This window comes from Lissotriton helveticus, chromosome 1_1 (assembly GCF_964261635.1).
Source record: "Lissotriton helveticus chromosome 1_1, aLisHel1.1, whole genome shotgun sequence".
NCBI classification, from domain to species: Eukaryota; Metazoa; Chordata; class Amphibia; order Caudata; family Salamandridae; genus Lissotriton; species Lissotriton helveticus.
This window is the reverse complement of record NC_136057.1, coordinates 216,468,834-216,492,776: the sequence shown is the minus strand read 5'-3', so window position 1 is coordinate 216,492,776 and position 23,943 is coordinate 216,468,834. Positions and strand designations below refer to the sequence as shown.

General features: G+C 37.2%; 15 non-coding genes across 15 annotated transcripts; all 15 read right to left on the bottom strand.

Annotated features, from left to right (window-relative positions):
* Positions 1-20: 20 nt before the first annotated feature.
* On the bottom strand, positions 21-111 carry TRNAR-UCU (transfer RNA arginine (anticodon UCU)). The gene is given in 2 exon segments: positions 21-56; positions 75-111. It is a non-coding gene; the product is annotated as a tRNA-Arg (tRNA).
* A 1,914-nt stretch (positions 112-2,025) lies between these two features.
* On the bottom strand, positions 2,026-2,116 carry TRNAR-UCU (transfer RNA arginine (anticodon UCU)). Its single transcript is given in 2 exon segments — positions 2,026-2,061; positions 2,080-2,116. It is a non-coding gene; the product is annotated as a tRNA-Arg (tRNA).
* A 1,116-nt stretch (positions 2,117-3,232) lies between these two features.
* On the bottom strand, positions 3,233-3,323 carry TRNAR-UCU (transfer RNA arginine (anticodon UCU)). The gene is given in 2 exon segments: positions 3,233-3,268; positions 3,287-3,323. It is a non-coding gene; the product is annotated as a tRNA-Arg (tRNA).
* A 327-nt stretch (positions 3,324-3,650) lies between these two features.
* On the bottom strand, positions 3,651-3,723 carry TRNAK-UUU (transfer RNA lysine (anticodon UUU)). The gene has a single exon. It is a non-coding gene; the product is annotated as a tRNA-Lys (tRNA).
* Positions 3,724-7,242: 3,519 nt separating this feature from the next.
* Positions 7,243-7,333, bottom strand: TRNAR-UCU (transfer RNA arginine (anticodon UCU)). Its single transcript is given in 2 exon segments — positions 7,243-7,278; positions 7,297-7,333. It is a non-coding gene; the product is annotated as a tRNA-Arg (tRNA).
* Positions 7,334-7,660: 327 nt separating this feature from the next.
* TRNAK-UUU (transfer RNA lysine (anticodon UUU)) lies at positions 7,661-7,733 on the bottom strand. Its single transcript has one exon. It is a non-coding gene; the product is annotated as a tRNA-Lys (tRNA).
* Positions 7,734-11,252: 3,519 nt separating this feature from the next.
* TRNAR-UCU (transfer RNA arginine (anticodon UCU)) lies at positions 11,253-11,343 on the bottom strand. Its single transcript is given in 2 exon segments — positions 11,253-11,288; positions 11,307-11,343. It is a non-coding gene; the product is annotated as a tRNA-Arg (tRNA).
* Positions 11,344-11,670: 327 nt separating this feature from the next.
* Positions 11,671-11,743, bottom strand: TRNAK-UUU (transfer RNA lysine (anticodon UUU)). Its single transcript has one exon. It is a non-coding gene; the product is annotated as a tRNA-Lys (tRNA).
* A 3,524-nt stretch (positions 11,744-15,267) lies between these two features.
* On the bottom strand, positions 15,268-15,358 carry TRNAR-UCU (transfer RNA arginine (anticodon UCU)). Its single transcript is given in 2 exon segments — positions 15,268-15,303; positions 15,322-15,358. It is a non-coding gene; the product is annotated as a tRNA-Arg (tRNA).
* Positions 15,359-15,685: 327 nt separating this feature from the next.
* On the bottom strand, positions 15,686-15,758 carry TRNAK-UUU (transfer RNA lysine (anticodon UUU)). Its single transcript has one exon. It is a non-coding gene; the product is annotated as a tRNA-Lys (tRNA).
* Positions 15,759-19,282: 3,524 nt separating this feature from the next.
* TRNAR-UCU (transfer RNA arginine (anticodon UCU)) lies at positions 19,283-19,373 on the bottom strand. The gene is given in 2 exon segments: positions 19,283-19,318; positions 19,337-19,373. It is a non-coding gene; the product is annotated as a tRNA-Arg (tRNA).
* Positions 19,374-20,489: 1,116 nt separating this feature from the next.
* Positions 20,490-20,580, bottom strand: TRNAR-UCU (transfer RNA arginine (anticodon UCU)). Its single transcript is given in 2 exon segments — positions 20,490-20,525; positions 20,544-20,580. It is a non-coding gene; the product is annotated as a tRNA-Arg (tRNA).
* Positions 20,581-20,907: 327 nt separating this feature from the next.
* TRNAK-UUU (transfer RNA lysine (anticodon UUU)) lies at positions 20,908-20,980 on the bottom strand. Its single transcript has one exon. It is a non-coding gene; the product is annotated as a tRNA-Lys (tRNA).
* Positions 20,981-21,696: 716 nt separating this feature from the next.
* TRNAR-UCU (transfer RNA arginine (anticodon UCU)) lies at positions 21,697-21,787 on the bottom strand. The gene is given in 2 exon segments: positions 21,697-21,732; positions 21,751-21,787. It is a non-coding gene; the product is annotated as a tRNA-Arg (tRNA).
* Positions 21,788-22,114: 327 nt separating this feature from the next.
* Positions 22,115-22,187, bottom strand: TRNAK-UUU (transfer RNA lysine (anticodon UUU)). Its single transcript has one exon. It is a non-coding gene; the product is annotated as a tRNA-Lys (tRNA).
* Positions 22,188-23,943: the final 1,756 nt, after the last annotated feature.

Sequence of the window (23,943 nt, the reverse complement as noted above, 5' to 3'; positions counted from 1 at the left end):
GAAATAAATAGGGATAAAACTGACTCTGGTGGGATTCGAACCCACAACCTTTGAATATCTTTTTTACATTCACCTAGAAGTCCAATGCGCTATCCATTGCGCCACAGAGCCAATACACTCTGATGAGGTGCAGAGATATTCTGAAATGAAATAATGTTGATCAGCTTTATAAAGTTCATTTGATACTATAACCATGGATTTATTTTGAATATTGAATTGGGGAAATTATATTCACCGTCTCAAGTTACATGATACCTTAGGTAAATCTACGTACGACTTAAGTTTAGTCAAATGGCACATGATATATGAGGCAGATGTGCATTTCACAACTCCATGAAAGACGTTTTTGCAATTTTAGTAATGGAATATCGTATTCGTCATGCAGGGGAACACAAAAAGAGCATCCAATTAGAGTAATTTTTCTTTAAAGGAAGCAACCGCCTGAACAGGGACTTGAACCCTGTACCCTCAGATTAAAAGTCTGATGCTCTACCGACTGAGCTATCCAGGCTCTGCTATACTCTGTCTTAAAATCAGCTAAACAAATGTGGACGTACACTGACCTACACTCTGTGTATTAATATGGTTACATATATTAGCAATCAAATTTGTAGAGTTTAATAACAAATTGATGTTTTAACCCCTTCCATGCTCATGACGAGCTCAGCTCGTCGTGCAGTACACTTGTCGTGTGCTTATGACGAGCTGAGCTCGTCATGAACAATGGATTTACAGATCATTCAGCACAGGAGGAAAATCTCCTGTAGCATTGAAGGTGTTAAGCATTTGAAATTTCAGCAGCACACGTAATCCATTTTAAATCCTGAAATTTGTACTATCTCATTTTCGGCTGACTTCGAAATCATGTGTCTAAAATGACATTGTGAAATCAATAAAGTGCCAAATACTATTACTACCTACTAAATTACATTTTCAGCAGTATCTTTGGGAATTTCCTCTTGGGCATAGATTATGCAATGTTTTCAAAGCAAACAGTCTCTGTTTAAGTAGACTTTCTTTCACTGCCATTTTGGTAAATGTTTCTGGTGATGCAGACGCAGGCATTGCTTGTTACTGTTTCAATTAGTTATAAAATAAGAGGAGGGATAAAATTGACCCAGCTGGTGTTTGAACACAAAGCCTTTGAATGCTTTTGCTACATTCGTCTAGGACTCCAAGCCGCTATCCATTGCACTAGAGATCCGACCTGATTCAACAGGGTGATCAGAGATTCACAAATAAAAAGATGACCTATCAGCTGTTGACCAACTTTATCAAGTTAATCGGACACTACCTTACATTTTGAACATTGAATTGGGTAAAAGATAATCAACAAACTACATGATACAGTTTGGGTAAGTCTTCTTAACCCTTGTCAAAGAATGTAGAAGACAGATGGGTATGTAATGACTTGATTAAGACTTTTTTGAAACATCTCTAATAGGACTCCCCATTCATTGGATCCTGAAAAGAGTATGCAATTGATATACCTTTTCTTTAACCAAGCCGCCTGAACAGGGACTTGAACCCTGGGCCCTCAGATTAAAAGTCTGATGCTCTCCCGACTGAGCTATCCAGGCTTGGAGAGGGCGCTCCACAAAATGACCTTATCAACATTTGGAAGTGTCCCAACTATCACTACGTTTCTTAAGATGGTTGCCGGTATTAAGTACTGAATACGCGGAATATAATAATGAATTGGTACTTCAAGCATTTGAAATCTCTTCAGTAAATTTAACCTTATTGTAAGTCCTGAAATTGCTACTATCTCATTTTTTTTGCTGACTTAGAATTCATATGTTTTTATTGACATTGTAAAATTAAGGAAGGGCCCAAAATCTTACTTCTGAGTAAATTACATTTTCATAAGTACAGCTGCCAATTTCCTCTTCTGCAAAGATTGCGTAACTTGAATAGTATCTATTTAAAATAGACTTCCTTTCACTGCCCTTTTTGGTGAAGCAGAAGCATGCATGCACTGTTTATTACTCTTTTAAACAGTTATGAAATAAATAGGGATAAAACTGACTCTGGTGGGATTCGAACCCACAACCTTTGAATATCTTTTTTACATTCACCTAGAAGTCCAATGCGCTATCCATTGCGCCACAGAGCCAATACACTCTGATGAGGTGCAGAGATATTCTGAAATGAAATAATGTTGATCAGCTTTATAAAGTTCATTTGATACTATAACCATGGATTTATTTTGAATATTGAATTGGGGAAATTATATTCACCGTCTCAAGTTACATGATGCCTTAGGTAAATCTACGTACGACTTAAGTTTAGTCAAATGGCACATGATATATGAGGCAGATGTGCATTTCAAAACTCCATGAAAGACGTTTTTGCAATTTTAGTAATGGAATATCTTATTCGTCATGCAGGGGAACACAAAAAGAGCATCCAATTAGAGTAATTTTTCTTTAAAGGAAGCAACCGCCTGAACAGGGACTTGAACCCTGGACCCTCAGATTAAAAGGCTGATGCTCTACCGACTGAGCTATCCAGGCTCTGCTATACTCTGTCTTAAAATCAGCTAAACAAATGTGGACGTACACTGACCTACACTCTGTGTATTAATATGGTTACATATATTAGCAATCAAATTTGTAGAGTTTAATAACAAATTGATGTTTTAACCCCTTCCATGCTCATGACGAGCTCAGCTCGTCGTGCAGTACACTTGTCGTGTGCTTATGACGAGCTGAGCTCGTCATGAACAATGGATTTACAGATCATTCAGCACAGGAGGAAAATCTCCTGTAGCATTGAAGGTGTTAAGCATTTGAAATTTCAGCAGCACACGTAATCCATTTTAAATCCTGAAATTTGTACTATCTCATTTCGGCTGACTTCGAAATCATGTGTCTAAAATGACATTGTGAAATCAATAAAGTGCCAAATACTATTACTACCTACTAAATTACATTTTCAGCAGTATCTTTGGGAATTTCCTCTTGGGCATAGATTATGCAATGTTTTCAAAGCAAACAGTCTCTGTTTAAGTAGACTTTCTTTCACTGCCATTTTGGTAAATGTTTCTGGTGATGCAGACGCAGGCATTGCTTGTTACTGTTTCAATTAGTTATAAAATAAGAGGAGGGATAAAATTGACCCAGCTGGTGTTTGAACACAAAGCCTTTCACTGCCCTTTTTGGTGAAGCAGAAGCATGCATGCACTGTTTATTACTCTTTTAAACAGTTATGAAATAAATAGGGATAAAACTGACTCTGGTGGGATTCGAACCCACAACCTTTGAATATCTTTTTTACATTCACCTAGAAGTCCAATGCGCTATCCATTGCGCCACAGAGCCAATACACTCTGATGAGGTGCAGAGATATTCTGAAATGAAATAATGTTGATCAGCTTTATAAAGTTCATTTGATACTATAACCATGGATTTATTTTGAATATTGAATTGGGGAAATTATATTGACCGTCTCAAGTTACATGATGCCTTAGGTAAATCTACGTACGACTTAAGTTTAGTCAAATGGCACATGATATATGAGGCAGATGTGCATTTCAAAACTCCATGAAAGACGTTTTTGCAATTTTAGTAATGGAATATCTTATTCGTCATGCAGGGGAACACAAAAAGAGCATCCAATTAGAGTAATTTTTCTTTAAAGTAAGCAACCGCCTGAACAGGGACTTGAACCCTGGACCCTCAGATTAAAAGTCTGATGCTCTACCGACTGAGCTATCCAGGCTCTGCTATACTCTGTCTTAAAATCAGCTAAACAAATGTGGACGTACACTGACCTACACTCTGTGTATTAATATGGTTACATATATTAGCAATCAAATTTGTAGAGTTTAATAACAAATTGATGTTTTAACCCCTTCCATGCTCATGACGAGCTCAGCTCGTCGTGCAGTACACTTGTCGTGTGCTTATGACGAGCTGAGCTCGTCATGAACAATGGATTTACAGATCATTCAGCACAGGAGGAAAATCTCCTGTAGCATTGAAGGTGTTAAGCATTTGAAATTTCAGCAGCACACGTAATCCATTTTAAATCCTGAAATTTGTACTACCTCATTTTCGGCTGACTTAGAAATCATGTGTCTAAAATGACATTGTGAAATCAATAAAGTGCCAAATACTATTACTACCTACTAAATTACATTTTCAGCAGTATCTTTGGGAATTTCCTCTTGGGCATAGATTATGCAATGTTTTCAAAGCAAACAGTCTCTGTTTAAGTAGACTTTCTTTCACTGCCATGTTGGTAAATGTTTCTGGTGATGCAGACGCAGGCATTGCTTGTTACTGTTTCAATTAGTTATAAAATAGGAGGAGGGATAAAATTGACCCAGCTGGTGTTTGAACGCAAAGCCTTTGAATGCTTTTGCTACATTCGTCTAGGACTCCAAGCCGCTATCCATTGCACTAGAGATCCGACCTGATTCAACACGGTGATCAGAGATTCACAAATAAAAAGATGACCTATCAGCTGTTGACCAACTTTATCAAGTTAATCGGACACTACCTTACATTTTGAACATTGAATTTGGTAAAAGATAATCAACAAACTACATGATACAGTTTGGGTAAGTCTTCTTAACCCTTGTCAAAGAATGTAGAAGACAGATGGGTATGTAATGACTTGATTAAGACTTTTGTGAAACATCTCTAATTGGACTCCCCATTCATTGGATCCTGAAAAGAGTATGCAATTGATATACCTTTTCTTTAACCAAGCCGCCTGAACAGGGACTTGAACCCTGGGCCCTCAGATTAAAAGTCTGATGCTCTCCCGACTGAGCTATCCAGGCTCGGAGAGGGCGCTCCACAAAATGACCTTATCAACATTTGGAAGTGTCCCAACTATCACTACGTTTCTTAAGATGGTTGCCGGTATTAAGTACTCAATACGCGAAATATAATAATGAATTGGTACTTCAAGCATTTGAAATCTCTTCAGTAAATTTAACCTTATTGTAAGTCCTGAAATTGCTACTATCTCATTTTTTTTGCTGACTTAGAATTCATATGTTTTTATTGACATTGTAAAATTAAGGAAGGGCCCAAAATCTTACTTCTGAGTAAATTACATTTTCATAAGTACAGCTGCCAATTTCCTCTTCTGCAAAGATTGCGTAACTTGAATAGTATCTATTTAAAATAGACTTCCTTTCACTGCCCTTTTTGGTGAAGCAGAAGCATGCATGCACTGTTTATTACTCTTTTAAACAGTTATGAAATAAATAGGGATAAAACTGACTCTGGTGGGATTCGAACCCACAACCTTTGAATATCTTTTTTACATTCACCTAGAAGTCCAATGCGCTATCCATTGCGCCACAGCGCCAATACACTCTGATGAGGTGCAGAGATATTCTGAAATGAAATAATGTTGATCAGCTTTATAAAGTTCATTTGATACTATAACCATGGATTTATTTTGAATATTGAATTGGGGAAATTATATTCACCGTCTCAAGTTACATGATACCTTAGGTAAATCTACGTACGACTTAAGTTTAGTCAAATGGCACATGATATATGAGGCAGATGTGCATTTCACAACTCCATGAAAGACGTTTTTGCAATTTTAGTAATGGAATATCGTATTCGTCATGCAGGGGAACACAAAAAGAGCATCCAATTAGAGTAATTTTTCTTTAAAGGAAGCAACCGCCTGAACAGGGACTTGAACCCTGTACCCTCAGATTAAAAGTCTGATGATCTACCGACTGAGCTATCCAGGCTCTGCTATACTCTGTCTTAAAATCAGCTAAACAAATGTGGACGTACACTGACCTACACTGTGTGTATTAATATGGTTACATATATTAGCAATCAAATTTGTAGAGTTTAATAACAAATTGATGTTTTAACCCCTTCCATGCTCATGACGAGCTCAGCTCGTCGTGCAGTACACTTGTCGTGTGCTTATGACGAGCTGAGCTCGTCATGAACAATGGATTTACAGATCATTCAGCACAGGAGGAAAATCTCCTGTAGCATTGAAGGTGTTAAGCATTTGAAATTTCAGCAGCACACGTAATCCATTTTAAATCCTGAAATTTGTACTATCTCATTTTCGGCTGACTTCGAAATCATGTGTCTAAAATGACATTGTGAAATCAATAAAGTGCCAAATACTATTACTACCTACTAAATTACATTTTCAGCAGTATCTTTGGGAATTTCCTCTTGGGCATAGATTATGCAATGTTTTCAAAGCAAACAGTCTCTGTTTAAGTAGACTTTCTTTCACTGCCATTTTGGCAAATGTTTCTGGTGATGCAGACGCAGGCATTGCTTGTTACTGTTTCAATTAGTTATAAAATAAGAGGAGGGATAAAATTGACCCAGCTGGTGTTTGAACACAAAGCCTTTGAATGCTTTTGCTACATTCGTCTAGGACTCCAAGCCGCTATCCATTGCACTAGAGATCCGACCTGATTCAACAGGGTGATCAGAGATTCACAAATAAAAAGATGACCTATCAGCTGTTGACCAACTTTATCAAGTTAATCGGACACTACCTTACATTTTGAACATTGAATTGGGTAAAAGATAATCAACAAACTACATGATACAGTTTGGGTAAGTCTTCTTAACCCTTGTCAAAGAATGTAGAAGACAGATGGGTATGTAATGACTTGATTAAGACTTTTTTGAAACATCTCTAATAGGACTCCCCATTCATTGGATCCTGAAAAGAGTATGCAATTGATATACCTTTTCTTTAACCAAGCCGCCTGAACAGGGACTTGAACCCTGGGCCCTCAGATTAAAAGTCTGATGCTCACCTGACTGAGCTATCCAGGCTTGGAGAGGGCGCTCCACAAAATGACCTTATCAACATTTGGAAGTGTCCCAACTATCACTACGTTTCTTAAGATGGTTGCCGGTATTAAGTACTGAATACGCGGAATATAATAATGAATTGGTACTTCAAGCATTTGAAATCTCTTCAGTAAATTTAACCTTATTGTAAGTCCTGAAATTGCTACTATCTCATTTTTTTTGCTGACTTAGAATTCATATGTTTTTATTGACATTGTAAAATTAAGGAAGGGCCCAAAATCTTACTTCTGAGTAAATTACATTTTCATAAGTACAGCTGCCAATTTCCTCTTCTGCAAAGATTGCGTAACTTGAATAGTATCTATTTAAAATAGACTTCCTTTCACTGCCCTTTTTGGTGAAGCAGAAGCATGCATGCACTGTTTATTACTCTTTTAAACAGTTATGAAATAAATAGGGATAAAAGTGACTCCGGTGGGATTCGAACCCACAACCTTTGAATATCTTTTTTACATTCACCTAGAAGTCCAATGCGCTATCCATTGCGCCACAGAGCCAATACACTCTGATGAGGTGCAGAGATATTCTGAAATGAAATAATGTTGATCAGCTTTATAAAGTTCATTTGATACTATAACCATGGATTTATTTTGAATATTGAATTGGGGAAATTATATTCACCGTCTCAAGTTACATGATACCTTAGGTAAATCTACGTACGACTTAAGTTTAGTCAAATGGCACATGATATATGAGGCAGATGTGCATTTCACAACTCCATGAAAGACGTTTTTGCAATTTTAGTAATGGAATATCTTATTCGTCATGCAGGGGAACACAAAAAGAGCATACAATTAGAGTAATTTTTCTTTAAAGGAAGCAACCGCCTGAACAGGGACTTGAACCCTGGACCCTCAGATTAAAAGTCTGATGCTCTACCGACTGAGCTATCCAGGCTCTGCTATACTCTGTCTTAAAATCAGCTAAACAAATGTGGACGTACACTGACCTACACTCTGTGTATTAATATGGTTACATATATTAGCAATCAAATTTGTAGAGTTTAATAACAAATTGATGTTTTAACCCCTTCCATGCTCATGACGAGCTCAGCTCGTCGTGCAGTACACTTGTCGTGTGCTTATGACGAGCTGAGCTCGTCATGAACAATGGATTTACAGATCATTCAGCACAGGAGGAAAATCTCCTGTAGCATTGAAGGTGTTAAGCATTTGAAATTTCAGCAGCACACGTAATCCATTTTAAATCCTGAAATTTGTACTATCTCATTTTCGGCTGACTTAGAAATCATGTGTCTAAAATGACATTGTGAAATCAATAAAGTGCCAAATACTATTACTACCTACTAAATTACATTTTCAGCAGTATCTTTGGGAATTTCCTCTTGGGCATAGATTATGCAATGTTTTCAAAGCAAACAGTCTCTGTTTAAGTAGACTTTCTTTCACTGCCATGTTGGTAAATGTTTCTGGTGATGCAGACGCAGGCATTGCTTGTTACTGTTTCAATTAGTTATAAAATAAGAGGAGGGATAAAATTGACCCAGCTGGTGTTTGAACACAAAGCCTTTGAATGCTTTTGCTACATTCGTCTAGGACTCCAAGCCGCTATCCATTGCACTAGAGATCCGACCTGATTCAACACGGTGATCAGAGATTCACAAATAAAAAGATGACCTATCAGCTGTTGACCAACTTTATCAAGTTAATCGGACACTACCTTACATTTTGAACATTGAATTTGGTAAAAGATAATCAACAAACTACATGATACAGTTTGGGTAAGTCTTCTTAACCCTTGTCAAAGAATGTAGAAGACAGATGGGTATGTACTGACTTGATTAAGACTTTTGTGAAACATCTCTAATTGGACTCCCCATTCATTGGATCCTGAAAAGAGTATGCAATTGATATACCTTTTCTTTAACCAAGCCGCCTGAACAGGGACTTGAACCCTGGGCCCTCAGATTAAAAGTCTGATGCTCTCCCGACTGAGCTATCCAGGCTCGGAGAGGGCGCTCCACAAAATGACCTTATCAACATTTGGAAGTGTCCCAACTATCACTACGTTTCTTAAGATGGTTGCCGGTATTAAGTACTCAATACGCGAAATATAATAATGAATTGGTACTTCAAGCATTTGAAATCTCTTCAGTAAATTTAACCTTATTGTAAGTCCTGAAATTGCTACTATCTCATTTTTTTTGCTGACTTAGAATTCATATGTTTTTATTGACATTGTAAAATTAAGGAAGGGCCCAAAATCTTACTTCTGAGTAAATTACATTTTCATAAGTACAGCTGCCAATTTCCTCTTCTGCAAAGATTGCGTAACTTGAATAGTATCTATTTAAAATAGACTTCCTTTCACTGCCCTTTTTGGTGAAGCAGAAGCATGCATGCACTGTTTATTACTCTTTTAAACAGTTATGAAATAAATAGGGATAAAAGTGACTCTGGTGGGATTCGAACCCACAACCTTTGAATATCTTTTTTACATTCACCTAGAAGTCCAATGCGCTATCCATTGCGCCACAGCGCCAATACACTCTGATGAGGTGCAGAGATATTCTGAAATGAAATAATGTTGATCAGCTTTATAAAGTTCATTTGATACTATAACCATGGATTTATTTTGAATATTGAATTGGGGAAATTATATTCACCGTCTCAAGTTACATGATACCTTAGGTAAATCTACGTACGACTTAAGTTTAGTCAAATGGCACATGATATATGAGGCAGATGTGCATTTCACAACTCCATGAAAGACGTTTTTGCAATTTTAGTAATGGAATATCGTATTCGTCATGCAGGGGAACACAAAAAGAGCATCCAATTAGAGTAATTTTTCTTTAAAGGAAGCAACCGCCTGAACAGGGACTTGAACCCTGTACCCTCAGATTAAAAGTCTGATGATCTACCGACTGAGCTATCCAGGCTCTGCTATACTCTGTCTTAAAATCAGCTAAACAAATGTGGACGTACACTGACCTACACTGTGTGTATTAATATGGTTACATATATTAGCAATCAAATTTGTAGAGTTTAATAACAAATTGATGTTTTAACCCCTTCCATGCTCATGACGAGCTCAGCTCGTCGTGCAGTACACTTGTCGTGTGCTTATGACGAGCTGAGCTCGTCATGAACAATGGATTTACAGATCATTCAGCACAGGAGGAAAATCTCCTGTAGCATTGAAGGTGTTAAGCATTTGAAATTTCAGCAGCAAACGTAATCCATTTTAAATCCTGAAATTTGTACTATCTCATTTTCGGCTGACTTCGAAATCATGTGTCTAAAATGACATTGTGAAATCAATAAAGTGCCAAATACTATTACTACCTACTAAATTACATTTTCAGCAGTATCTTTGGGAATTTCCTCTTGGGCATAGATTATGCAATGTTTTCAAAGCAAACAGTCTCTGTTTAAGTAGACTTTCTTTCACTGCCATTTTGGTAAATGTTTCTGGTGATGCAGACGCAGGCATTGCTTGTTACTGTTTCAATTAGTTATAAAATAAGAGGAGGGATAAAATTGACCCAGCTGGTGTTTGAACACAAAGCCTTTGAATGCTTTTGCTACATTCGTCTAGGACTCCAAGCCGCTATCCATTGCACTAGAGATCCGACCTGATTCAACAGGGTGATCAGAGATTCACAAATAAAAAGATGACCTATCAGCTGTTGACCAACTTTATCAAGTTAATCGGACACTACCTTACATTTTGAACATTGAATTGGGTAAAAGATAATCAACAAACTACATGATACAGTTTGGGTAAGTCTTCTTAACCCTTGTCAAAGAATGTAGAAGACAGATGGGTATGTAATGACTTGATTAAGACTTTTTTGAAACATCTCTAATAGGACTCCCCATTCATTGGATCCTGAAAAGAGTATGCAATTGATATACCTTTTCTTTAACCAAGCCGCCTGAACAGGGACTTGAACCCTGGGCCCTCAGATTAAAAGTCTGATGCTCACCCGACTGAGCTATCCAGGCTTGGAGAGGGCTCTCCACAAAATGACCTTATCAACATTTGGAAGTGTCCCAACTATCACTACGTTTCTTAAGATGGTTGCCGGTATTAAGTACTGAATACGCGGAATATAATAATGAATTGGTACTTCAAGCATTTGAAATCTCTTCAGTAAATTTAACCTTATTGTAAGTCCTGAAATTGCTACTATCTCATTTTTTTTGCTGACTTAGAATTCATATGTTTTTATTGACATTGTAAAATTAAGGAAGGGCCCAAAATCTTACTTCTGAGTAAATTACATTTTCATAAGTACAGCTGCCAATTTCCTCTTCTGCAAAGATTGCGTAACTTGAATAGTATCTATTTAAAATAGACTTCCTTTCACTGCCCTTTTTGGTGAAGCAGAAGCATGCATGCACTGTTTATTACTCTTTTAAACAGTTATGAAATAAATAGGGATAAAAGTGACTCTGGTGGGATTCGAACCCACAACCTTTGAATATCTTTTTTACATTCACCTAGAAGTCCAATGCGCTATCCATTGCGCCACAGAGCCAATACACTCTGATGAGGTGCAGAGATATTCTGAAATGAAATAATGTTGATCAGCTTTATAAAGTTCATTTGATACTATAACCATGGATTTATTTTGAATATTGAATTGGGGAAATTATATTCACCGTCTCAAGTTACATGATACCTTAGGTAAATCTACGTACGACTTAAGTTTAGTCAAATGGCACATGATATATGAGGCAGATGTGCATTTCACAACTCCATGAAAGACGTTTTTGCAATTTTAGTAATGGAATATCTTATTCGTCATGCAGGGGAACACAAAAAGAGCATACAATTAGAGTAATTTTTCTTTAAAGGAAGCAACCGCCTGAACAGGGACTTGAACCCTGGACCCTCAGATTAAAAGTCTGATGCTCTACCGACTGAGCTATCCAGGCTCTGCTATACTCTGTCTTAAAATCAGCTAAACAAATGTGGACGTACACTGACCTACACTCTGTGTATTAATATGGTTACATATATTAGCAATCAAATTTGTAGAGTTTAATAACAAATTGATGTTTTAACCCCTTCCATGCTCATGACGAGCTCAGCTCGTCGTGCAGTACACTTGTCGTGTGCTTATGACGAGCTGAGCTCGTCATGAACAATGGATTTACAGATCATTCAGCACAGGAGGAAAATCTCCTGTAGCATTGAAGGTGTTAAGCATTTGAAATTTCAGCAGCACACGTAATCCATTTTAAATCCTGAAATTTGTACTATCTCATTTTCGGCTGACTTAGAAATCATGTGTCTAAAATGACATTGTGAAATCAATAAAGTGCCAAATACTATTACTACCTACTAAATTACATTTTCAGCAGTATCTTTGGGAATTTCCTCTTGGGCATAGATTATGCAATGTTTTCAAAGCAAACAGTCTCTGTTTAAGTAGACTTTCTTTCACTGCCATGTTGGTAAATGTTTCTGGTGATGCAGACGCAGGCATTGCTTGTTACTGTTTCAATTAGTTATAAAATAAGAGGAGGGATAAAATTGACCCAGCTGGTGTTTGAACACAAAGCCTTTGAATGCTTTTGCTACATTCGTCTAGGACTCCAAGCCGCTATCCATTGCACTAGAGATCCGACCTGATTCAACACGGTGATCAGAGATTCACAAATAAAAAGATGACCTATCAGCTGTTGACCAACTTTATCAAGTTAATCGGACACTACCTTATATTTTGAACATTGAATTGGGTAAAAGATAATCAACATGTCAAACTACATGATACAGTTTGGGTAAGTCTTCTTAACCCTTGTCAAAGAATGTAGAAGACAGATGGGTATGTAATGACTTGATTAAGACTTTTTTGAAACATCTCTAATAGGACTCCCCATTCATTGGATCCTGAAAAGAGTATGCAATTGATATACCTTTTCTTTAACCAAGCCGCCTGAACAGGGACTTGAACCCTGGGCCCTCAGATTAAAAGTCTGATGCTCTCCCGACTGAGCTATCCAGGCTCGGAGAGGGCGCTCCACAAAATGACCTTATCAACATTTGGAAGTGTCCCAACTATCACTACGTTTCTTAAGATGGTTGCCGGTATTAAGTACTCAATACGCGGAATATAATAATGAATTGGTACTTCAAGCATTTGAAATCTCTTCAGTAAATGTAACCTTATTGTAAGTCCTGAAATTGCTACTATCTCATTTTTTTTGCTGACTTAGAATTCATATGTTTTTATTGACATTGTAAAATTAAGGAAGGGCCCAAAATCTTACTTCTGAGTAAATTACATTTTCATAAGTACAGCTGCCAATTTCCTCTTCTGCAAAGATTGCGTAACTTGAATAGTATCTATTTAAAATAGACTTCCTTTCACTGCCCTTTTTGGTGAAGCAGAAGCATGCATGCACTGTTTATTACTCTTTTAAACAGTTATGAAATAAATAGGGATAAAAGTGACTCTGGTGGGATTCGAACCCACAACCTTTGAATATCTTTTTTACATTCACCTAGAAGTCCAATGCGCTATCCATTGCGCCACAGCGCCAATACACTCTGATGAGGTGCAGAGATATTCTGAAATGAAATAATGTTGATCAGCTTTATAAAGTTCATTTGATACTATAACCATGGATTTATTTTGAATATTGAATTGGGGAAATTATATTCACCGTCTCAAGTTACATGATACCTTAGGTAAATCTACGTACGACTTAAGTTTAGTCAAATGGCACATGATATATGAGGCAGATGTGCATTTCACAACTCCATGAAAGACGTTTTTGCAATTTTAGTAATGGAATATCGTATTCGTCATGCAGGGGAACACAAAAAGAGCATCCAATTAGAGTAATTTTTCTTTAAAGGAAGCAACCGCCTGAACAGGGACTTGAACCCTGTACCCTCAGATTAAAAGTCTGATGCTCTACCGACTGAGCTATCCAGGCTCTGCTATACTCTGTCTTAAAATCAGCTAAACAAATGTGGACGTACACTGACCTACACTCTGTGTATTAATATGGTTACATATATTAGCAATCAAATTTGTAGAGTTTAATAACAAATTGATGTTTTAACCCCTTCCATGCTCATGATGAGCTCAGCTCGTCGTGCAGTACACTTGTCGTGTGCTTATGACGAGCTGAGCTCGTCATGAACAATGGATTTACAGATCATTCAGCACAGGAGGAAAATCTCCTGTAGCATTGAAGGTGTTAAGCATTTGAAATTTCAGCAGCACACGTAATCCATTTTAAATCCTGAAATTTGTACTATCTCATTTTCGGCTGACTTCGAAATCATGTGTCTAAAATGACATTGTGAAATCAATAAAGTGCCAAATACTATTACTACCTACTAAATTACATTTTCAGCAGTATCTTTGGGAATTTCCTCTTGGGCATAGATTATGCAATGTTTTCAAAGCAAACAGTCTCTGTTTAAGTAGACTTTCTTTCACTGCCATTTTGGTAAATGTTTCTGGTGATGCAGACGCAGGCATTGCTTGTTACTGTTTCAATTAGTTATAAAATAAGAGGAGGGATAAAATTGACCCAGCTGGTGTTTGAACACAAAGCCTTTGAATGCTTTTGCTACATTCGTCTAGGACTCCAAGCCGCTATCCATTGCACTAGAGATCCGACCTGATTCAACAGGGTGATCAGAGATTCACAAATAAAAAGATGACCTATCAGCTGTTGACCAACTTTATCAAGTTAATCGGACACTACCTTACATTTTGAACATTGAATTGGGTAAAAGATAATCAACAAACTACATGATACAGTTTGGGTAAGTCTTCTTAACCCTTGTCAAAGAATGTAGAAGACAGATGGGTATGTAATGACTTGATTAAGACTTTTTTGAAACATCTCTAATAGGACTCCCCATTCATTGGATCCTGAAAAGAGTATGCAATTGATATACCTTTTCTTTAACCAAGCCGCCTGAACAGGGACTTGAACCCTGGGCCCTCAGATTAAAAGTCTGATGCTCACCCGACTGAGCTATCCAGGCTTGGAGAGGGCGCTCCACAAAATGACCTTATCAACATTTGGAAGTGTCCCAACTATCACTACGTTTCTTAAGATGGTTGCCGGTATTAAGTACTGAATACGCGGAATATAATAATGAATTGGTACTTCAAGCATTTGAAATCTCTTCAGTAAATTTAACCTTATTGTAAGTCCTGAAATTGCTACTATCTCATTTTTTTTGCTGACTTAGAATTCATATGTTTTTATTGACATTGTAAAATTAAGGAAGGGCCCAAAATCTTACTTCTGAGTAAATTACATTTTCATAAGTACAGCTGCCAATTTCCTCTTCTGCAAAGATTGCGTAACTTGAATAGTATCTATTTAAAATAGACTTCCTTTCACTGCCCTTTTTGGTGAAGCAGAAGCATGCATGCACTGTTTATTACTCTTTTAAACAGTTATGAAATAAATAGGGATAAAAGTGACTCTGGTGGGATTCGAACCCACAACCTTTGAATATCTTTTTTACATTCACCTAGAAGTCCAATGCGCTATCCATTGCGCCACAGAGCCAATACACTCTCATGAGGTGCAGAGATATTCTGAAATGAAATAATGTTGATCAGCTTTATAAAGTTCATTTGATACTATAACCATGGATTTATTTTGAATATTGAATTGGGGAAATTATATTCACCGTCTCAAGTTACATGATACCTTAGGTAAATCTACGTACGACTTAAGTTTAGTCAAATGGCACATGATATATGAGGCAGATGTGCATTTCACAACTCCATGAAAGACGTTTTTGCAATTTTAGTAATGGAATATCTTATTCGTCATGCAGGGGAACACAAAAAGAGCATACAATTAGAGTAATTTTTCTTTAAAGGAAGCAACCGCCTGAACAGGGACTTGAACCCTGGACCCTCAGATTAAAAGTCTGATGCTCTACCGACTGAGCTATCCAGGCTCTGCTATACTCTGTCTTAAAATCAGCTAAACAAATGTGGACGTACACTGACCTACACTCTGTGTATTAATATGGTTACATATATTAGCAATCAAATTTGTAGAGTTTAATAACAAATTGATGTTTTAACCCCTTCCATGCTCATGACGAGCTCAGCTCGTCGTGCAGTACACTTGTCGTGTGCTTATGACGAGCTGAGCTCGTCATGAACAATGGATTTACAGATCATTCAGCACAGGAGGAAAATCTCCTGTAGCATTGAAGGTGTTAAGCATTTGAAATTTCAGCAGCACACGTAATCCATTTTAAATCCTGAAATTTGTACTATCTCATTTTCGGCTGACTTAGAAATCATGTGTCTAAAATGACATTGTGAAATCAATAAAGTGCCAAATACTATTACTACCTACTAAATTACATTTTCAGCAGTATCTTTGGGAATTTCCTCTTGGGCATAGATTATGCAATGTTTTCAAAGCAAACAGTCTCTGTTTAAGTAGACTTTCTTTCACTGCCATGTTGGTAAATGTTTCTGGTGATGCAGACGCAGGCATTGCTTGTTACTGTTTCAATTAGTTATAAAATAAGAGGAGGGATAAAATTGACCCAGCTGGTGTTTGAACACAAAGCCTTTGAATGCTTTTGCTACATTCGTCTAGGACTCCAAGCCGCTATCCATTGCACTAGAGATCCGACCTGATTCAACACGGTGATCAGAGATTCACAAATAAAAAGATGACCTATCAGCTGTTGACCAACTTTATCAAGTTAATCGGACACTACCTTATATTTTGAACATTGAATTGGGTAAAAGATAATCAACATGTCAAACTACATGATACAGTTTGGGTAAGTCTTCTTAACCCTTGTCAAAGAATGTAGAAGACAGATGGGTATGTAATGACTTGATTAAGACTTTTTTGAAACATCTCTAATAGGACTCCCCATTCATTGGATCCTGAAAAGAGTATGCAATTGATATACCTTTTCTTTAACCAAGCCGCCTGAACAGGGACTTGAACCCTGGGCCCTCAGATTAAAAGTCTGATGCTCTCCCGACTGAGCTATCCAGGCTCGGAGAGGGCGCTCCACAAAATGACCTTATCAACATTTGGAAGTGTCCCAACTATCACTACGTTTCTTAAGATGGTTGCCGGTATTAAGTACTCAATACGCGGAATATAATAATGAATTGGTACTTCAAGCATTTGAAATCTCTTCAGTAAATGTAACCTTATTGTAAGTCCTGAAATTGCTACTATCTCATTTTTTTTGCTGACTTAGAATTCATATGTTTTTATTGACATTGTAAAATTAAGGAAGGGCCCAAAATCTTACTTCTGAGTAAATTACATTTTCATAAGTACAGCTGCCAATTTCCTCTTCTGCAAAGATTGCGTAACTTGAATAGTATCTATTTAAAATAGACTTCCTTTCACTGCCCTTTTTGGTGAAGCAGAAGCATGCATGCACTGTTTATTACTCTTTTAAACAGTTATGAAATAAATAGGGATAAAAGTGACTCTGGTGGGATTCGAACCCACAACCTTTGAATATCTTTTTTACATTCACCTAGAAGTCCAATGCGCTATCCATTGCGCCACAGCGCCAATACACTCTGATGAGGTGCAGAGATATTCTGAAATGAAATAATGTTGATCAGCTTTATAAAGTTCATTTGATACTATAACCATGGATTTATTTTGAATATTGAATTGGGGAAATTATATTCACCGTCTCAAGTTACATGATACCTTAGGTAAATCTACGTACGACTTAAGTTTAGTCAAATGGCACATGATATATGAGGCAGATGTGCATTTCACAACTCCATGAAAGACGTTTTTGCAATTTTAGTAATGGAATATCGTATTCGTCATGCAGGGGAACACAAAAAGAGCATCCAATTAGAGTAATTTTTCTTTAAAGGAAGCAACCGCCTGAACAGGGACTTGAACCCTGTACCCTCAGATTAAAAGTCTGATGCTCTACCGACTGAGCTATCCAGGCTCTGCTATACTCTGTCTTAAAATCAGCTAAACAAATGTGGACGTACACTGACCTACACTCTGTGTATTAATATGGTTACATATATTAGCAATCAAATTTGTAGAGTTTAATAACAAATTGATGTTTTAACCCCTTCCATGCTCATGATGAGCTCAGCTCGTCGTGCAGTACACTTGTCGTGTGCTTATGACGAGCTGAGCTCGTCATGAACAATGGATTTACAGATCATTCAGCACAGGAGGAAAATCTCCTGTAGCATTGAAGGTGTTAAGCATTTGAAATTTCAGCAGCACACGTAATCCATTTTAAATCCTGAAATTTGTACTATCTCATTTTCGGCTGACTTCGAAATCATGTGTCTAAAATGACATTGTGAAATCAATAAAGTGCCAAATACTATTACTACCTACTAAATTACATTTTCAGCAGTATCTTTGGGAATTTCCTCTTGGGCATAGATTATGCAATGTTTTCAAAGCAAACAGTCTCTGTTTAAGTAGACTTTCTTTCACTGCCATTTTGGTAAATGTTTCTGGTGATGCAGACGCAGGCATTGCTTGTTACTGTTTCAATTAGTTATAAAATAAGAGGAGGGATAAAATTGACCCAGCTGGTGTTTGAACACAAAGCCTTTGAATGCTTTTGCTACATTCGTCTAGGACTCCAAGCCGCTATCCATTGCACTAGAGATCCGACCTGATTCAACAGGGTGATCAGAGATTCACAAATAAAAAGATGACCTATCAGCTGTTGACCAACTTTATCAAGTTAATCGGACACTACCTTACATTTTGAACATTGAATTGGGTAAAAGATAATCAACAAACTACATGATACAGTTTGGGTAAGTCTTCTTAACCCTTGTCAAAGAATGTAGAAGACAGATGGGTATGTAATGACTTGATTAAGACTTTTTTGAAACATCTCTAATAGGACTCCCCATTCATTGGATCCTGAAAAGAGTATGCAATTGATATACCTTTTCTTTAACCAAGCCGCCTGAACAGGGACTTGAACCCTGGGCCCTCAGATTAAAAGTCTGATGCTCTCCCGACTGAGCTATCCAGGCTTGGAGAGGGCACTCCACAAAATGACCTTATCAACATTTGGAAGTGTCCCAACTATCACTACGTTTCTTAAGATGGTTGCCGGTATTAAGTACTGAATACGCGGAATATAATAATGAATTGGTACTTCAAGCATTTGAAATCTCTTCAGTAAATTTAACCTTATTGTAAGTCCTGAAATTGCTACTATCTCATTTTTTTTGCTGACTTAGAATTCATATGTTTTTATTGACATTGTAAAATTAAGGAAGGGCCCAAAATCTTACTTCTGAGTAAATTACATTTTCATAAGTACAGCTGCCAATTTCCTCTTCTGCAAAGATTGCGTAACTTGAATAGTATCTATTTAAAATAGACTTCCTTTCACTGCCCTTTTTGGTGAAGCAGAAGCATGCATGCACTGTTTATTACTCTTTTAAACAGTTATGAAATAAATAGGGATAAAACTGACTCTGGTGGGATTCGAACCCACAACCTTTGAATATCTTTTTTACATTCACCTAGAAGTCCAATGCGCTATCCATTGCGCCACAGAGCCAATACACTCTGATGAGGTGCAGAGATATTCTGAAATGAAATAATGTTGATCAGCTTTATAAAGTTCATTTGATACTATAACCATGGATTTATTTTGAATATTGAATTGGGGAAATTATATTCACCGTCTCAAGTTACATGATGCCTTAGGTAAATCTACGTACGACTTAAGTTTAGTCAAATGGCACATGATATATGAGGCAGATGTGCATTTCAAAACTCCATGAAAGACGTTTTTGCAATTTTAGTAATGGAATATCTTATTCGTCATGCAGGGGAACACAAAAAGAGCATCCAATTAGAGTAATTTTTCTTTAAAGGAAGCAACCGCCTGAACAGGGACTTGAACCCTGGACCCTCAGATTAAAAGGCTGATGCTCTACCGACTGAGCTATCCAGGCTCTGCTATACTCTGTCTTAAAATCAGCTAAACAAATGTGGACGTACACTGACCTACACTCTGTGTATTAATATGGTTACATATATTAGCAATCAAATTTGTAGAGTTTAATAACAAATTGATGTTTTAACCCCTTCCATGCTCATGACGAGCTCAGCTCGTCGTGCAGTACACTTGTCGTGTGCTTATGACGAGCTGAGCTCGTCATGAACAATGGATTTACAGATCATTCAGCACAGGAGGAAAATCTCCTGTAGCATTGAAGGTGTTAAGCATTTGAAATTTCAGCAGCACACGTAATCCATTTTAAATCCTGAAATTTGTACTATCTCATTTCGGCTGACTTAGAAATCATGTGTCTAAAATGACATTGTGAAATCAATAAAGTGCCAAATACTATTACTACCTACTAAATTACATTTTCAGCAGTATCTTTGGGAATTTCCTCTTGGGCATAGATTATGCAATGTTTTCAAAGCAAACAGTCTCTGTTTAAGTAGACTTTCTTTCACTGCCATTTTGGTAAATGTTTCTGGTGATGCAGACGCAGGCATTGCTTGTTACTGTTTCAATTAGTTATAAAATAAGAGGAGGGATAAAATTGACCCAGCTGGTGTTTGAACACAAAGCCTTTCACTGCCCTTTTTGGTGAAGCAGAAGCATGCATGCACTGTTTATTACTCTTTTAAACAGTTATGAAATAAATAGGGATAAAACTGACTCTGGTGGGATTCGAACCCACAACCTTTGAATATCTTTTTTACATTCACCTAGAAGTCCAATGCGCTATCCATTGCGCCACAGAGCCAATACACTCTGATGAGGTGCAGAGATATTCTGAAATGAAATAATGTTGATCAGCTTTATAAAGTTCATTTGATACTATAACCATGGATTTATTTTGAATATTGAATTGGGGAAATTATATTCACCGTCTCAAGTTACATGATGCCTTAGGTAAATCTACGTACGACTTAAGTTTAGTCAAATGGCACATGATATATGAGGCAGATGTGCATTTCAAAACTCCATGAAAGACGTTTTTGCAATTTTAGTAATGGAATATCTTATTCGTCATGCAGGGGAACACAAAAAGAGCATCCAATTAGAGTAATTTTTCTTTAAAGTAAGCAACCGCCTGAACAGGGACTTGAACCCTGGACCCTCAGATTAAAAGTCTGATGCTCTACCGACTGAGCTATCCAGGCTCTGCTATACTCTGTCTTAAAATCAGCTAAACAAATGTGGACGTACACTGACCTACACTCTGTGTATTAATATGGTTACATATATTAGCAATCAAATTTGTAGAGTTTAATAACAAATTGATGTTTTAACCCCTTCCATGCTCATGACGAGCTCAGCTCGTCGTGCAGTACACTTGTCGTGTGCTTATGACGAGCTGAGCTCGTCATGAACAATGGATTTACAGATCATTCAGCACAGGAGGAAAATCTCCTGTAGCATTGAAGGTGTTAAGCATTTGAAATTTCAGCAGCACACGTAATCCATTTTAAATCCTGAAATTTGTACTATCTCATTTCGGCTGACTTAGAAATCATGTGTCTAAAATGACATTGTGAAATCAATAAAGTGCCAAATACTATTACTACCTACTAAATTACATTTTCAGCAGTATCTTTGGGAATTTCCTCTTGGGCATAGATTATGCAATGTTTTCAAAGCAAACAGTCTCTGTTTAAGTAGACTTTCTTTCACTGCCATTTTGGTAAATGTTTCTGGTGATGCAGACGCAGGCATTGCTTGTTACTGTTTCAATTAGTTATAAAATAAGAGGAGGGATAAAATTGACCCAGCTGGTGTTTGAACACAAAGCCTTTCACTGCCCTTTTTGGTGAAGCAGAAGCATGCATGCACTGTTTATTACTCTTTTAAACAGTTATGAAATAAATAGGGATAAAACTGACTCTGGTGGGATTCGAACCCACAACCTTTGAATATCTTTTTTACATTCACCTAGAAGTCCAATGCGCTATCCATTGCGCCACAGAGCCAATACACTCTGATGAGGTGCAGAGATATTCTGAAATGAAATAATGTTGATCAGCTTTATAAAGTTCATTTGATACTATAACCATGGATTTATTTTGAATATTGAATTGGGGAAATTATATTCACCGTCTCAAGTTACATGATGCCTTAGGTAAATCTACGTACGACTTAAGTTTAGTCAAATGGCACATGATATATGAGGCAGATGTGCATTTCAAAACTCCATGAAAGACGTTTTTGCAATTTTAGTAATGGAATATCTTATTCGTCATGCAGGGGAACACAAAAAGAGCATCCAATTAGAGTAATTTTTCTTTAAAGTGAGCAACCGCCTGAACAGGGACTTGAACCCTGGACCCTCAGATTAAAAGTCTGATGCTCTACCGACTGAGCTATCCAGGCTCTGCTATACTCTGTCTTAAAATCAGCTAAACAAATGTGGACGTACACTGACCTACACTCTGTGTATTAATATGGTTACATATATTAGCAATCAAATTTGTAGAGTTTAATAACAAATTGATGTTTTAACCCCTTCCATGCTCATGACGAGCTCAGCTCGTCGTGCAGTACACTTGTCGTGTGCTTATGACGAGCTGAGCTCGTCATGAACAATGGATTTACAGATCATTCAGCACAGGAGGAAAATCTCCTGTAGCATTGAAGGTGTTAAGCATTTGAAATTTCAGCAGCACACGTAATCCATTTTAAATCCTGAAATTTGTACTATCTCATTTTCGGCTGACTTAGAAATCATGTGTCTAAAATGACATTGTGAAATCAATAACGTGCCAAATACTATTACTACCTACTAAATTACATTTTCAGCAGTATCTTTGGGAATTTCCTCTTGGGCATAGATTATGCAATGTTTTCAAAGCAAACAGTCTCTGTTTAAGTAGACTTTCTTTCACTGCCATGTTGGTAAATGTTTCTGGTGATGCAGACGCAGGCATTGCTTGTTACTGTTTCAATTAGTTATAAAATAGGAGGAGGGATAAAATTGACCCAGCTGGTGTTTGAACACAAAGCCTTTGAATGCTTTTGCTACATTCGTCTAGGACTCCAAGCCGCTATCCATTGCACTAGAGATCCGACCTGATTCAACACGGTGATCAGAGATTCACAAATAAAAAGATGACCTATCAGCTGTTGACCAACTTTATCAAGTTAATCGGACACTACCTTACATTTTGAACATTGAATTTGGTAAAAGATAATCAACAAACTACATGATACAGTTTGGGTAAGTCTTCTTAACCCTTGTCAAAGAATGTAGAAGACAGATGGGTATGTAATGACTTGATTAAGACTTTTTTGAAACATCTCTAATTGGACTCCCCATTCATTGGATCCTGAAAAGAGTATGCAATTGATATACCTTTTCTTTAACCAAGCCGCCTGAACAGGGACTTGAACCCTGGGCCCTCAGATTAAAAGTCTGATGCTCTCCCGACTGAGCTATCCAGGCTCGGAGAGGGCGCTCCACAAAATGACCTTATCAACATTTGGAAGTGTCCCAACTATCACTACGTTTCTTAAGATGGTTGCCGGTATTAAGTACTCAATACGCGAAATATAATAATGAATTGGTACTTCAAGCATTTGAAATCTCTTCAGTAAATTTAACCTTATTGTAAGTCCTGAAATTGCTACTATCTCATTTTTTTTGCTGACTTAGAATTCATATGTTTTTATTGACATTGTAAAATTAAGGAAGGGCCCAAAATCTTACTTCTGAGTAAATTACATTTTCATAAGTACAGCTGCCAATTTCCTCTTCTGCAAAGATTGCGTAACTTGAATAGTATCTATTTAAAATAGACTTCCTTTCACTGCCCTTTTTGGTGAAGCAGAAGCATGCATGCACTGTTTATTACTCTTTTAAACAGTTATGAAATAAATAGGGATAAAAGTGACTCTGGTGGGATTCGAACCCACAACCTTTGAATATCTTTTTTACATTCACCTAGAAGTCCAATGCGCTATCCATTGCGCCACAGCGCCAATACACTCTGATGAGGTGCAGAGATATTCTGAAATGAAATAATGTTGATCAGCTTTATAAAGTTCATTTGATACTATAACCATGGATTTATTTTGAATATTGAATTGGGGAAATTATATTCACCGTCTCAAGTTACATGATACCTTAGGT